The sequence below is a fragment of the Musca domestica genome, unplaced genomic scaffold, assembly GCF_030504385.1.
Source record: "Musca domestica strain aabys unplaced genomic scaffold, Musca_domestica.polishedcontigs.V.1.1 18, whole genome shotgun sequence".
NCBI classification, from domain to species: domain Eukaryota; kingdom Metazoa; phylum Arthropoda; class Insecta; order Diptera; family Muscidae; genus Musca; species Musca domestica.
The window spans coordinates 11,263,457-11,275,386 of NW_026712238.1; positions in this window are offsets into that span (position 1 = coordinate 11,263,457).

Sequence of the window (11,930 nt, forward strand, 5' to 3'; positions counted from 1 at the left end):
CACGTTTTGAGGCATGAATTATTCAATATTTTAAAATGGCCATAACTCCTTAATTATTAACATTTCAGCGTTTTTAGCTATTATTTGTGATCACTTTCTGAGGCATGAATAATTCAATATTTTAAAATGGCCATAACTCCTTAATATTAACATTTCAGCGTTTTTAGCTATTATTTGTGATCACTTTTCGAGGCATGAATTATTCAATATTTTAAAATGGCCATAACTCCTTAAATATTAATATTTCAGCGTTTTTAGCTATTATTTGTGATCACTTTCTGAGGCATGAATTATTCAATATTTTAAAATGGCCATAACTCCTTAAATATTAACATTTCAGCGTTTTTAGCTATTATTTGTGATCACTTTCTGAGGCATGAATAATTCAATATTTTAAAATGGCCTTAACTCCTTAAATATTAACATTTCAGCGTTTTTAGCTATTATTTGTGATCACTTTTTGAGGCATGAATTATTCAATATTTTAAAATGGCCATAACTCCTTAAATATTAACATTTCAGCGTTTTTAGCTATTATTTGTGATCACCTCTCGAGGCATGAATTATTCAATATTTTAAAATGGCCATAACTCCTTAAATATTAACATTTCAGCGTTTTTATCTGTTATTTGTGATCACTTTCTGAGGCATGAATGATTCAATATTTTAAAATGGCCATAACTCCTTAAATATTAACATTTCAGCGTTTTTAGCTATTATTTGTGATCACTTTTTGAGGCATGAATTATTCAATATTTTAAAATGGCCATAACTCCGTAAATATTAACATTTCAGCGTTTTTAGCTATTATTTGTGATCACTTTCTGAGGCATGAATTATTCAATATTTTAAAATGGCCATAACTCCTTAAATATTAACATTTCAGCGTTTTTAGCTATTATTTGTGATCACTTTCTGAGGCATGAATTATTCAATATTTTAAAATGGCCATAACTCCTTAAATATTAACATTTCAGCGTTTTTAGCTATTATTTGTGATCACTTTCTGAGGCATGAATTATTCAATATTTTAAAATGGCCATAACTCCTTAAATATTAACATTTCAGCGTTTTTAGCTATTATTTGTGATCACTTTCTGAGGCATGAATAATTCAATATTTTAAAATGGCCATAACTCCTTAAATATTAACATTTCAACGTTTTTAGCTATTATTTGTGATCACTTTTTGAGGCATGAAATTATTCAATATTTTAAAATGGCCATAACTCCGTAAATATTAACATTTCAGCGTTTTTAGCTATTATTTGTGATCACCTCTCGAGGCATGAATTATTCAATATTTTAAAATGGCCATAACTCCGTAAATATTAACATTTCAGCGTTTTTAGCTATTATTTGTGATCACTTTTTGAGGCATGAATTATTCAATATTTTAAAATGGCCATAACTCCTTAAATATTAACATCTCAGCGTTTTTAGCTATTATTTGTGATCACCTCTCGAGGCATGAATTATTCAATATTTTAAAATGGCCATAACTCCTTAAATATTAACATTTCAGCGTTTTTAGCTATTATTTGCGATCACTTTTTGAGGCATGAATTATTCAATATATTAAAATGGCCATAACTCCTTAAATATTAACATTTCAGCGTTTTTAGCTATTATTTGTGATCACTTTTTGAGGCATGAAATTATTCAATATTTTAAAATGGCCATAACTCCGTAAATATTAACATTTCAGCGTTTTTAACTATTATTTTTTATTATTCAATATTTTAAAATGGCCATAACTCCTTAAATATTAACATTTCAGCGTTTTTAGCTATTATTTGTGATCACTTTTTGAGGCATGAATTATTCAATATTTTAAAATGGCCATAACTCCGTAAATATTAACATTTCAGCGTTTTTAGCTATTATTTGTGATCACGTTTTGAGGCATGAATTATTCAATATTTTAAAATGGCCATAACTCCTTAATTATTAACATTTCAGCGTTTTTAGCTATTATTTGTGATCACTTTCTGAGGCATGAATAATTCAATATTTTAAAATGGCCATAACTCCTTAAATATTAACATTTCAGCGTTTTTAGCTATTATTTGTGATCACTTTTCGAGGCATGAATTATTCAATATTTTAAAATGGCCATAACTCCTTAAATATTAATATTTCAGCGTTTTTAGCTATTATTTGTGATCACTTTCTGAGGCATGAATTATTCAATATTTTAAAATGGCCATAACTCCTTAAATATTAACATTTCAGCGTTTTTAGCTATTATTTGTGATCACTTTCTGAGGCATGAATAATTCAATATTTTAAAATGGCCTTAACTCCTTAAATATTAACATTTCAGCGTTTTTAGCTATTATTTGTGATCACTTTTTGAGGCATGAATTATTCAATATTTTAAAATGGCCATAACTCCTTAAATATTAACATTTCAGCGTTTTTAGCTATTATTTGTGATCACCTCTCGAGGCATGAATTATTCAATATTTTAAAATGGCCATAACTCCTTAAATATTAACATTTCAGCGTTTTTATCTGTTATTTGTGATCACTTTCTGAGGCATGAATGATTCAATATTTTAAAATGGCCATAACTCCTTAAATATTAACATTTCAGCGTTTTTAGCTATTATTTGTGATCACTTTTTGAGGCATGAATTATTCAATATTTTAAAATGGCCATAACTCCGTAAATATTAACATTTCAGCGTTTTTAGCTATTATTTGTGATCACTTTCTGAGGCATGAATTATTCAATATTTTAAAATGGCCATAACTCCTTAAATATTAACATTTCAGCGTTTTTAGCTATTATTTGTGATCACTTTCTGAGGCATGAATTATTCAATATTTTAAAATGGCCATAACTCCTTAAATATTAACATTTCAGCGTTTTTAGCTATTATTTGTGATCACTTTCTGAGGCATGAATTATTCAATATTTTAAAATGGCCATAACTCCTTAAATATTAACATTTCAGCGTTTTTAGCTATTATTTGTGATCACTTTCTGAGGCATGAATAATTCAATATTTTAAAATGGCCATAACTCCTTAAATATTAACATTTGAGCGTTTTTAGCCATTATTTGTGATCACTTTTTGAGGCATGAAATTATTCAATATTTTAAAATGGCCATAACTCCTTAAATATTTACATTTCAGCGTTTTTAGCTATTATTTGTGATCACTTTCTGAGGCATGAATTATTCAATATTTTAAAATGGCCACAACTCCTTAAATATTAACATTTCAGCGTTTTTAGCCATTATTTGTGATCACTTTTTGGGGCAAGAATTATTCAATATTTTAAAATGGCCATAACTCTTTAAATATTAACATTTCAGCGTTTTTAGCTATTATGTGTGATCACTTTTTGAGGCATGAATTATTCAATATCTTAAAATGGCCATAACTCCTTAAATATTAACATTTCAGCGTTTTTAGCTATTATTTGTGATCACTTTTTGAGGCATGAAATTATTCAATATTTTAAAATGGCCATAACTTCTTAAATATTAACATTTCAGCGTTTTTAGCTATTATTTGTGATCACCTCTCGAGGCATGAATTATTCAATATTTTAAAATGGCCATAACTCCTTAAATATTAACATTTCAGCGTTTTTATCTGTTATTTGTGATCACTTTTTGAGGCATGAATTATTCAATACTTTAAAATGGCCATAACTCCTTAAATATTAACATTTCAGCGTTTTTAGCTATTATTTGTGATCACTTTTTGAGGCATGAATTATTCAATATTTTAAAATGGTCATAACTCCGTAAATATTAACATTTCAGCGTTTTTAACTATTATTTGTGATCACCTCTCGAGGCATGAATTATTCAATATTTTAAAATGGCCATAACTCCTTAAATATTAACATTTCAGCGTTTTTAGCTATTATTTGTGATCACTTTTTGAGGCATGAAATTATTAAATATTTTAAAATGGCCATAACTCCGTAAATATTAACATTTCAGCGTTTTTAGCTATTATTTGTGATCACCTCTCGAGGCATGAATTATTCACTATTTTAAAATGGCCATAACTCCTTAAATATTAACATTTCAGCGTTTTTAGCTATTATTTGTGATCACTTTTTGAGGCATGAATTATTCAATATTTTAGAATGGCCATAACTCCTTAAATATTAACATTTCAGCGTTTTTAGCTATTATTTGTGATCACTTTCTGAGGCATGAATAATTCAATATTTTAAAATGGCCATAACTCCTTAAATATTAACATTTCAGCGTTTTTAGCTATTATTTGTGATCACTTTTTGAGGCATGAATTATTCAATATTTTAAAATGGCCATAACTCCTTAAATATTAACATTTCAGTGTTTTTAGCTATTATTTGTGATCACTTTCTGAGGCATGAATAATTCAATATTTTAAAATGGCCATAACTCCTTAAATATTAACATTTCAGCGTTTTTAGCTATTATTTGTAATCACTTTCTGAGGCATGAATAATTCAATATTTTAAAATGGCCATAACTCCTTAAATATTAACATTTCAGCGTTTTTAGCTATTATTTGTAATCACTTTCTGAGGCATGAATAATTCAATATTTTAAAATGGCCATAACTCCTTAAATATTAACATTTCAGCGTTTTTAGCTATTATTTGTGATCACTTTTTGAGGCATGAATTATTCAATATTTTAAAATGGCCATAACTCCTTAAATATTAACATTTCAGTGTTTTTAGCTATTATTTGTGATCACTTTCTGAGGCATGAATAATTCAATATTTTAAAATGGCCATAACTCCTTAAATATTAACATTTCAGCGTTTTTAGCTATTATTTGTAATCACTTTCTGAGGCATGAATAATTCAATATTTTAAAATGGCCATAACTCCTTAAATATTAACATTTCAGCGTTTTTAGCTATTATTTGTGATCACTTTTTGAGGCATGAATTATTCAATATTTTAAAATGGCCATAACTCCTTAAATATTAACATTTCAGCGTTTTAGCTATTATTTGTGATCACCTCTCGAGGCATGAATTATTCAATATTTTAAAATGGCCATAACTCCTTAAATATTAACATTTCAGCGTTTTTAGCTATTATTTGTGATCACTTTTTGAGGCATGAATTATTCAATATTTTAAAATGGCCATAACTCCTTAAATAATAACATTTCAGCGTTTTTAGCTATTATTTGTGATTACTTTTTGAGGCATGTATTATTCAATATTTTAAAATGGTCATAACTCCTTAAATATTAACATTTCAGCGTTTTTAGCTATTATTTGTGATCACTTTTTGAGGCATGAATTATTCAATATTTTAAAATGGCCATAACTCCTTAAATAATAACATTTCAGCGTTTTTAGCTATTATTTGTGATCACTTTTTGAGGCATGAATTATTCAATATTTTAAAATGGCCATAACTCCTTAAATATTAACAGTTCAGCGTTTTTAGCTATTATTTGTGATCACGTTTTGAGGCATGAATTAGTCAATAATTTAAAATGGCTGTAACTCCTTAAATGTTAACATTTCAGCCTTTCTAGCTATTATTTGTGATCAGTTTTTGAGGCATGAATTATTCAATATTTTAAAATAGCCATAACTCCTTAAATATTAACATTTCAGCGTTTTTAGCTGTTATTTGTGATCACTTTTTGAGGCATGAATTATTCAATATTTTAAAATGGCCATAACTACTTAAATATTAACACTTCAGCATTTTTAGCTATTATTTGTGATCACTTTTTGAAGCATGAATTATTCAATATTTTAAAATGGCCATAGCTTCTTAAATAATAATTTTTTGAGTAATTTAATAATTTAATAATTTTCGTATCACCCCCTTTTGGTAAATGTTATCAGCAGCAGTAGTTTCAAAGGATAATTTAGCTACTAAAAAATTGTTTTAGAAAGCACTTGGAAAGCAATTTGCTCTTTTTGAAGACAACATTTAATTCATGGCAATGCCCAAGGCCACAGAGATAGAGAGAGAGAACGTTAGAAGAGGGTTAGTTGTGGGATATCCTTTGATGTTCTAATATATCTGTTGTTCTATGAAATCACAATGTACTTGAGACCATAAGGAATTGTTGAATAAACAAAGACAGATAGAAGAAGACAAGAACCCACACACATATATACACAGATTATGTATTTTTTTAAATATACACACTTGAAAAATTGCGTGTGGGCCTTAATAGTTGTGGAAAAAAATAGGGTGGCCAAGCTGGTGGTAATTCCACACATATACACATACATCCATATGTCTTACGTCATAAGAAAAACAAATTATATTTTCTAGTTTAAAACGCCGACGTTTTCCTTTGAAGAATTTGTTCTTTTCTTATCCACGTTTTTTTTTCTTTCGTTTACATCTTGCAGTCGTCTTTTTAATTCTTTTCAATTTTCAAACGACTACCAAAGTGAAATCATTTATAATTGTGTTTCCAAAAGCAGCTTTTACTCAAGTTGTTCCCATTGTTATGTGAGAGAGGAATGAATGAATGAAAAAAGAAACGAATGAAATGGCAGAGAAAAAAATTAAGAACGACTAGAAGGCCGACAAATAGAACAGAATAGAATGCCAGCAAACCTCTAGAGGCACGATGCAAGAGATCTCCATGTCTTGACCTCCTCGAACAACAGACACTTTTGAAATGCTTCTTAAATGATGCTCCAGCACTTCACAATTGAAACATAAATAACTATTTGAGTATCTAATGTGACTGTGGGCAATGGGGTGTAATGGCAATTTTTTCAACTCTGAATCGATTTTCAATAAATTTGTCAGAGGCCTTTGCACCTCTAGTACCAAATAACATTGCTGTGCATGGTATGACTTCAAATTATATTAAAAAACTTTTTATTGGAGCAATAAATATACCGGACCGAGATCCATCAAATGGAATAATTTGGTTGCATATAAACAAATCTATCCAATTTGGGCTGTTATTACGATAACCGTAATATCGGATGATGATGGTATATAAAAATCGGAACCAATCTTTATAATATTCGCCAAAAGTATTTTTCGAGCTGTATATGATATGCATATTACTGATGTGAGGAACTTTAACGCCAAATCGAACCGATTTTTAATTATATATTTCTAGGATGAATTCAGTCGGATTGGCCAAAGTTCAGGTCATTTGGACTGATATTGTCCATTTGGTGCGCAATTAACCCGAAATCGGTTTAAGATATACAGGGTGAGATAAAAAACTGCAACAAAGTCACACGCCATATTTTCATACCCACCACCATACTTTGGAGGGTATATTAATATTGTCATTCCGTTTGTAACTACTCGAAATACTCATGTCAGACCCAACATCTGCGTAAAATTCTAAGTCGATTTAGCGATGTCCGTCCGTCTGTCTGTCTGTCAGTTGTAATTACGCTATCTTTCGAACGAATTGAGATAGAAAGCTAAAATTTTGCACACGTGTTTATTTTTCCAGTAGGCGGGTTAAGTTCGTAAATGGGTCACTTAGGTTCACGTTTTCATATAGCCCCCATATATAAGTACCTCCCGATATTCGGTATTTTGATGATTTTAGCGACATTATTCACCGGAATTGTTTCAAATTTGGTATTTGAGATTCGTAATGGATACTACAGCCTATGACAAAAAATTGTCTGTCCGATCCACGTCTTCGTATAGCCCCCATATAACGGTACCTCCTAAAATTCGGTACTTTGATGATTTTAGCATCATTATTTAACGGAATTGTTCAATCTGTGACAGAAAATTGTCTATGCAGGTACAGGTCTTCGTATAGGCGACCAGTACCTCCCTATATTCGGTAGGTACAATACCTACTGAAATTGTTTGAGATGTCGTATTTGAAGTTGGTAATGGAAGCTACAGCCTGTGACAGAAAATTGTCTATGCTGGTCCAGGTCTTTGCACAGCTCCGATATAACGGTACCTCCCTATATACGATATCTTAATGATTTTAGCTACATCATTCACCGTTTATTTCAAGTTTCGAATTTGAATATGGTAATGGCTTATGACAAACAAGGCCTAGGTAGGTCCACGTCGTATAGACCCCAATATAACATTTATAATCGGTATTTTTAAAATTTTAACAGCAATTTTTAAGGACTTTATTTTTTGAAAATTTCCACATTCGTTCCAAATGGTGGAGGGTATTCAATGTTCAGCCCGGCCGGACTTACTGCTTTTTAACTTGTTTACATTTTGGCCCATTCCCGGCGAAGCGCTTGCTTGAGGTGATCGACACTTTGGTATTTTTAGTACCAACTTTGAAAATACTTCAGACACAATAGTCCAACGGATTGGTACCCGGAGTTTTGGTGGCCATTGCGGGCTGGAAATAAAGCGAGGAGCCTCATTTTGTAACCATTCTTTGGTGGCGCGTGCTAAGTGCGATGGTGTTGAGTCCTGTTGGAATGTCTAAGGTCTGCGGCCAAAATGTTTGCGTGCCCAAGGCTTTAATACACCCTCTAGAATATTTTCCCGATAATATTCGGCATTTATTCTAATGCCACGGCCGATTAGTACGAGCGGAGAGCGACCATCGGCTGTTATTGCTGACCACAACATCACCATGGACGGCGCTTGAGTTCTGGTGGCCAACCGAAGGTGCACATTTTCAGCTGACCTCTTTGGCAAGTAAACACCATAATTTTGTTTGTCTACAAAAAGCTGGACAACGAATGTTTTCTGATCGGAGAAAACCAAATTCGGCTGATCAACACTTTCGGCCAAGCGCAGCAACTCTTGAGCTCTTTGGAGTCGATTTTTTTTCTGTTGCGGTGTATGTTATTGTACTTTTTGGAATTTCAATGGCTTTATCCCGAGCTCTTTTATAAATATTTTCCGAATTTAATATTGTGATATGTTCAGCTCACGAGCCAGTTTTCGGCCACAGCGACTCGGGATTCGATCAAGTCGCTTCTTTACTTTTCGAACCATTTCTGCTGATGATGTTGTTTTCTTTCGTCCACTTCTTTGACGTCGGGCTACGCAGCAGGACGAGTGGCTTAGATACGACAGCAGTCTTCGTCAGTTCATTTGGAATGATATTAGCCCTTTGGTGCACGATTAACCTGATATCGGAGTTTTTCCTAATCTGATCTCCATAAAATTTGACTGCGATATTTTTGCGCTTCATAAGCTATCTGGTACCAAATATCAATCTTCTGGGGTATATATTACGCATGCGAGGAACTTAATATCCCAAATCGGATGAAACATATATATGGGAGCTATAGCTTTATCTGAACCGATTTTCTCCAAATTTGATGAACTTGATTCAAGCCCAAATTCGGTCGGATGGGCAAAAATTTGGTGCACAATTAACTCGAAATCGGTTGAAGATATATATAGAAGCTAAATTTGAACCGATTCTCATCAATTTCAACACGGTTCGCCCTTAGGCCAAATTTCACCTCAATCGGATAATAAATTCAAAATACTGATTTGGACAAATCGACTCAGAAAGTGATTCTGTGATGATCCTCAAAAGTAACTATGGGTCTATGTTGCTTCCTTCTCCATGTTTTAAACAAATGCAGAAGGATATAATACCCTTACCACTATGTGGTGTAGGGTATAAACATTCGGACTGCGATCCAGAATAACTGTTTTAAACTGTTTGAAATAATCGAATCAGATAAGCTTATAATGGAATTTTGGCCCATGTAATCAATTTGGGCTTGGAAGCACGCATATCAAATTTGTCGAAAATCGGTTAAGATGTATACCTATAGTTCAGATATATAATTTTCATCCGATTTGTTATTTTACTCTCCTTCAGCCAGAATATGAACGCCACAACAACGTTATCCGGGGAAAAGATATCAAATACAGTTCAGAAAGACCTCTGCCAAATTTATTCAAGATCGGTTCAGTTTTGGATATAGGCCCCATAGAAATGTTTCATCCGAATTGGTGTTTAAACCCCTCACACACGCAATATGCACTTCTAAACAATTACATGACAGAGACCAGGTTCAGATTAGGATTATATACCAAATAAGTACTATCGGCGCAAATTGGATGGATTTTACGTGAGTTGAACGTTCAATCGAATTTTTCCATTTCGTGAAACTTGGTTTCTACATATTTCTATTGATCTGATATATATTTTTTAATATAATCCTACCCGAAGTCATACCACGCGCTCTATGGTAATGCTATTTAATACGAGAGGTAAAAAAAGCCTTAGTCACATTTAGTGGAAATTGATTTAGAGTTCAATATGTCTCTCATACATTAGTTCCCTCTGATTCCAAATTATAATTGCTCAATAGTCATAATACGCATTCAAAAAAGGGGTCATTGTTAGTATTTACATAAATTATTTTTTACTGACAGCTCTACTAAATATGCTAGTGGTGTTCGATATAATATTGTCGGTCCCGCCTTTCATTACTGTCATCATAATTAAATTTTTTAATTTTTCCAGATTCATCCCACCCTCATGTTTGCCCATGGACGCTGTTGGGTCATTTTAACACTCTTACACACTTAGACACCATTGTAGTCGAATAGACCATTGGAGATTTCTTTGGGTTAGTTTTAACAATTCTCTTCGAACACATGCAGACCTTCTTAGGTGTCTTAAGTTCTATCTCTTCTTCTTCATCGTCTTGGCCATTCATTTCGAAATGAAATAGACGACCCATAAGTGTTCGCGTGCGTTTAAGGGTGGCATTAAAAGAGTAGAAGAAATTGCAGCAACATCGTTTGGTGTTGAAATTGATATACACTTAACAAAAGCGGGATTTTGGAAATAGAATTTCCAAATAATGTGTTTTGAAGAATTTTAAAGAAGGTTAATGGATTGGAGTTTTATGAAACAAATTAGAAAGTATCAGTTGAATAGCCTACAGATATGTGCTCTCTTATCTGTAACCATTTATCTATATATAAAGCAATAGAGTGATGAGAGCCTGCTGATCAATGCCCGGACGAAACGATAGGAGTTAAAATCTTGAAATTTAGCAACCGGATGAATAATGGTGTGCAGGGGTAGGATAAGACTTAGTTTTTAGACTTTCGAATTTTAAGCGTACCAAAATTACTAAAAGATACCTAAAATTGAATCAATTCGATTTGTGCAACAGAAAGAGCTAGAATTCAGAAATTTCAAATTAAGGTCTCTAAAGATGGTGCATGAATGAGGGTCTTTAAAATTACGTAGGTTAAACGAACCAAACGGTTTTTAGAAATTCAAACTATAAGAGTACTAAAAGTACAAAGTTTTGTACAATTTGGTATTAGGTGGACCAATAAAGCTAAAATCTTGTATTTTGGGGTAGGAATTATTTTTAGGAAGTAGGGTTAATATAAGTATTGAAGTGTACAAAAAGTATACGAAAAACAATGAATGAAACAAAATTTGGCATTTTGTCTAGGAATAGTACTGGAAATATGAATGTGTAGCGTTTAGATAAGGTGGCAATTTTGGAAATACGTACTATAAAGTATACAAAAAGTACTAAATGAAACAAAAATTATATGTAGGATGTTTCTTATGTGGGTAGTGATGGTTAGACAATGGAAAGTTTTTGAGATTCACTGGGGAGTTTAGAATAGAAATTTTCATATTCCGATGACTGAGAGTACTGTTTAGATATAGAGGTCGGTTTGCAAGTGGTCATTATTACGTGTACTAAATGGTTCTAAATTTTGTATATATAGAAGGAAAGGAAATTGGATTTTACATTTCGATATCATTTTTAGACCTAAAATTTGAAAGTTCTGTTATGTAAAGGCTATATCTATGCTATATATGTGTGAGAGGAATTAGAAAAATACCTAAAATCTGGAGGTTCCGTTTTATGGAGGCTACACCTAAAAGAAGCCGATATATTCAATCTTCAGTCTACTCCGTTACAGCCTAGGAATAATGTCAACGACTGCAAAGAATTAAAAATGTTTATAAGGTCCTGGAAAATAAGAGTATACTTTTTTAG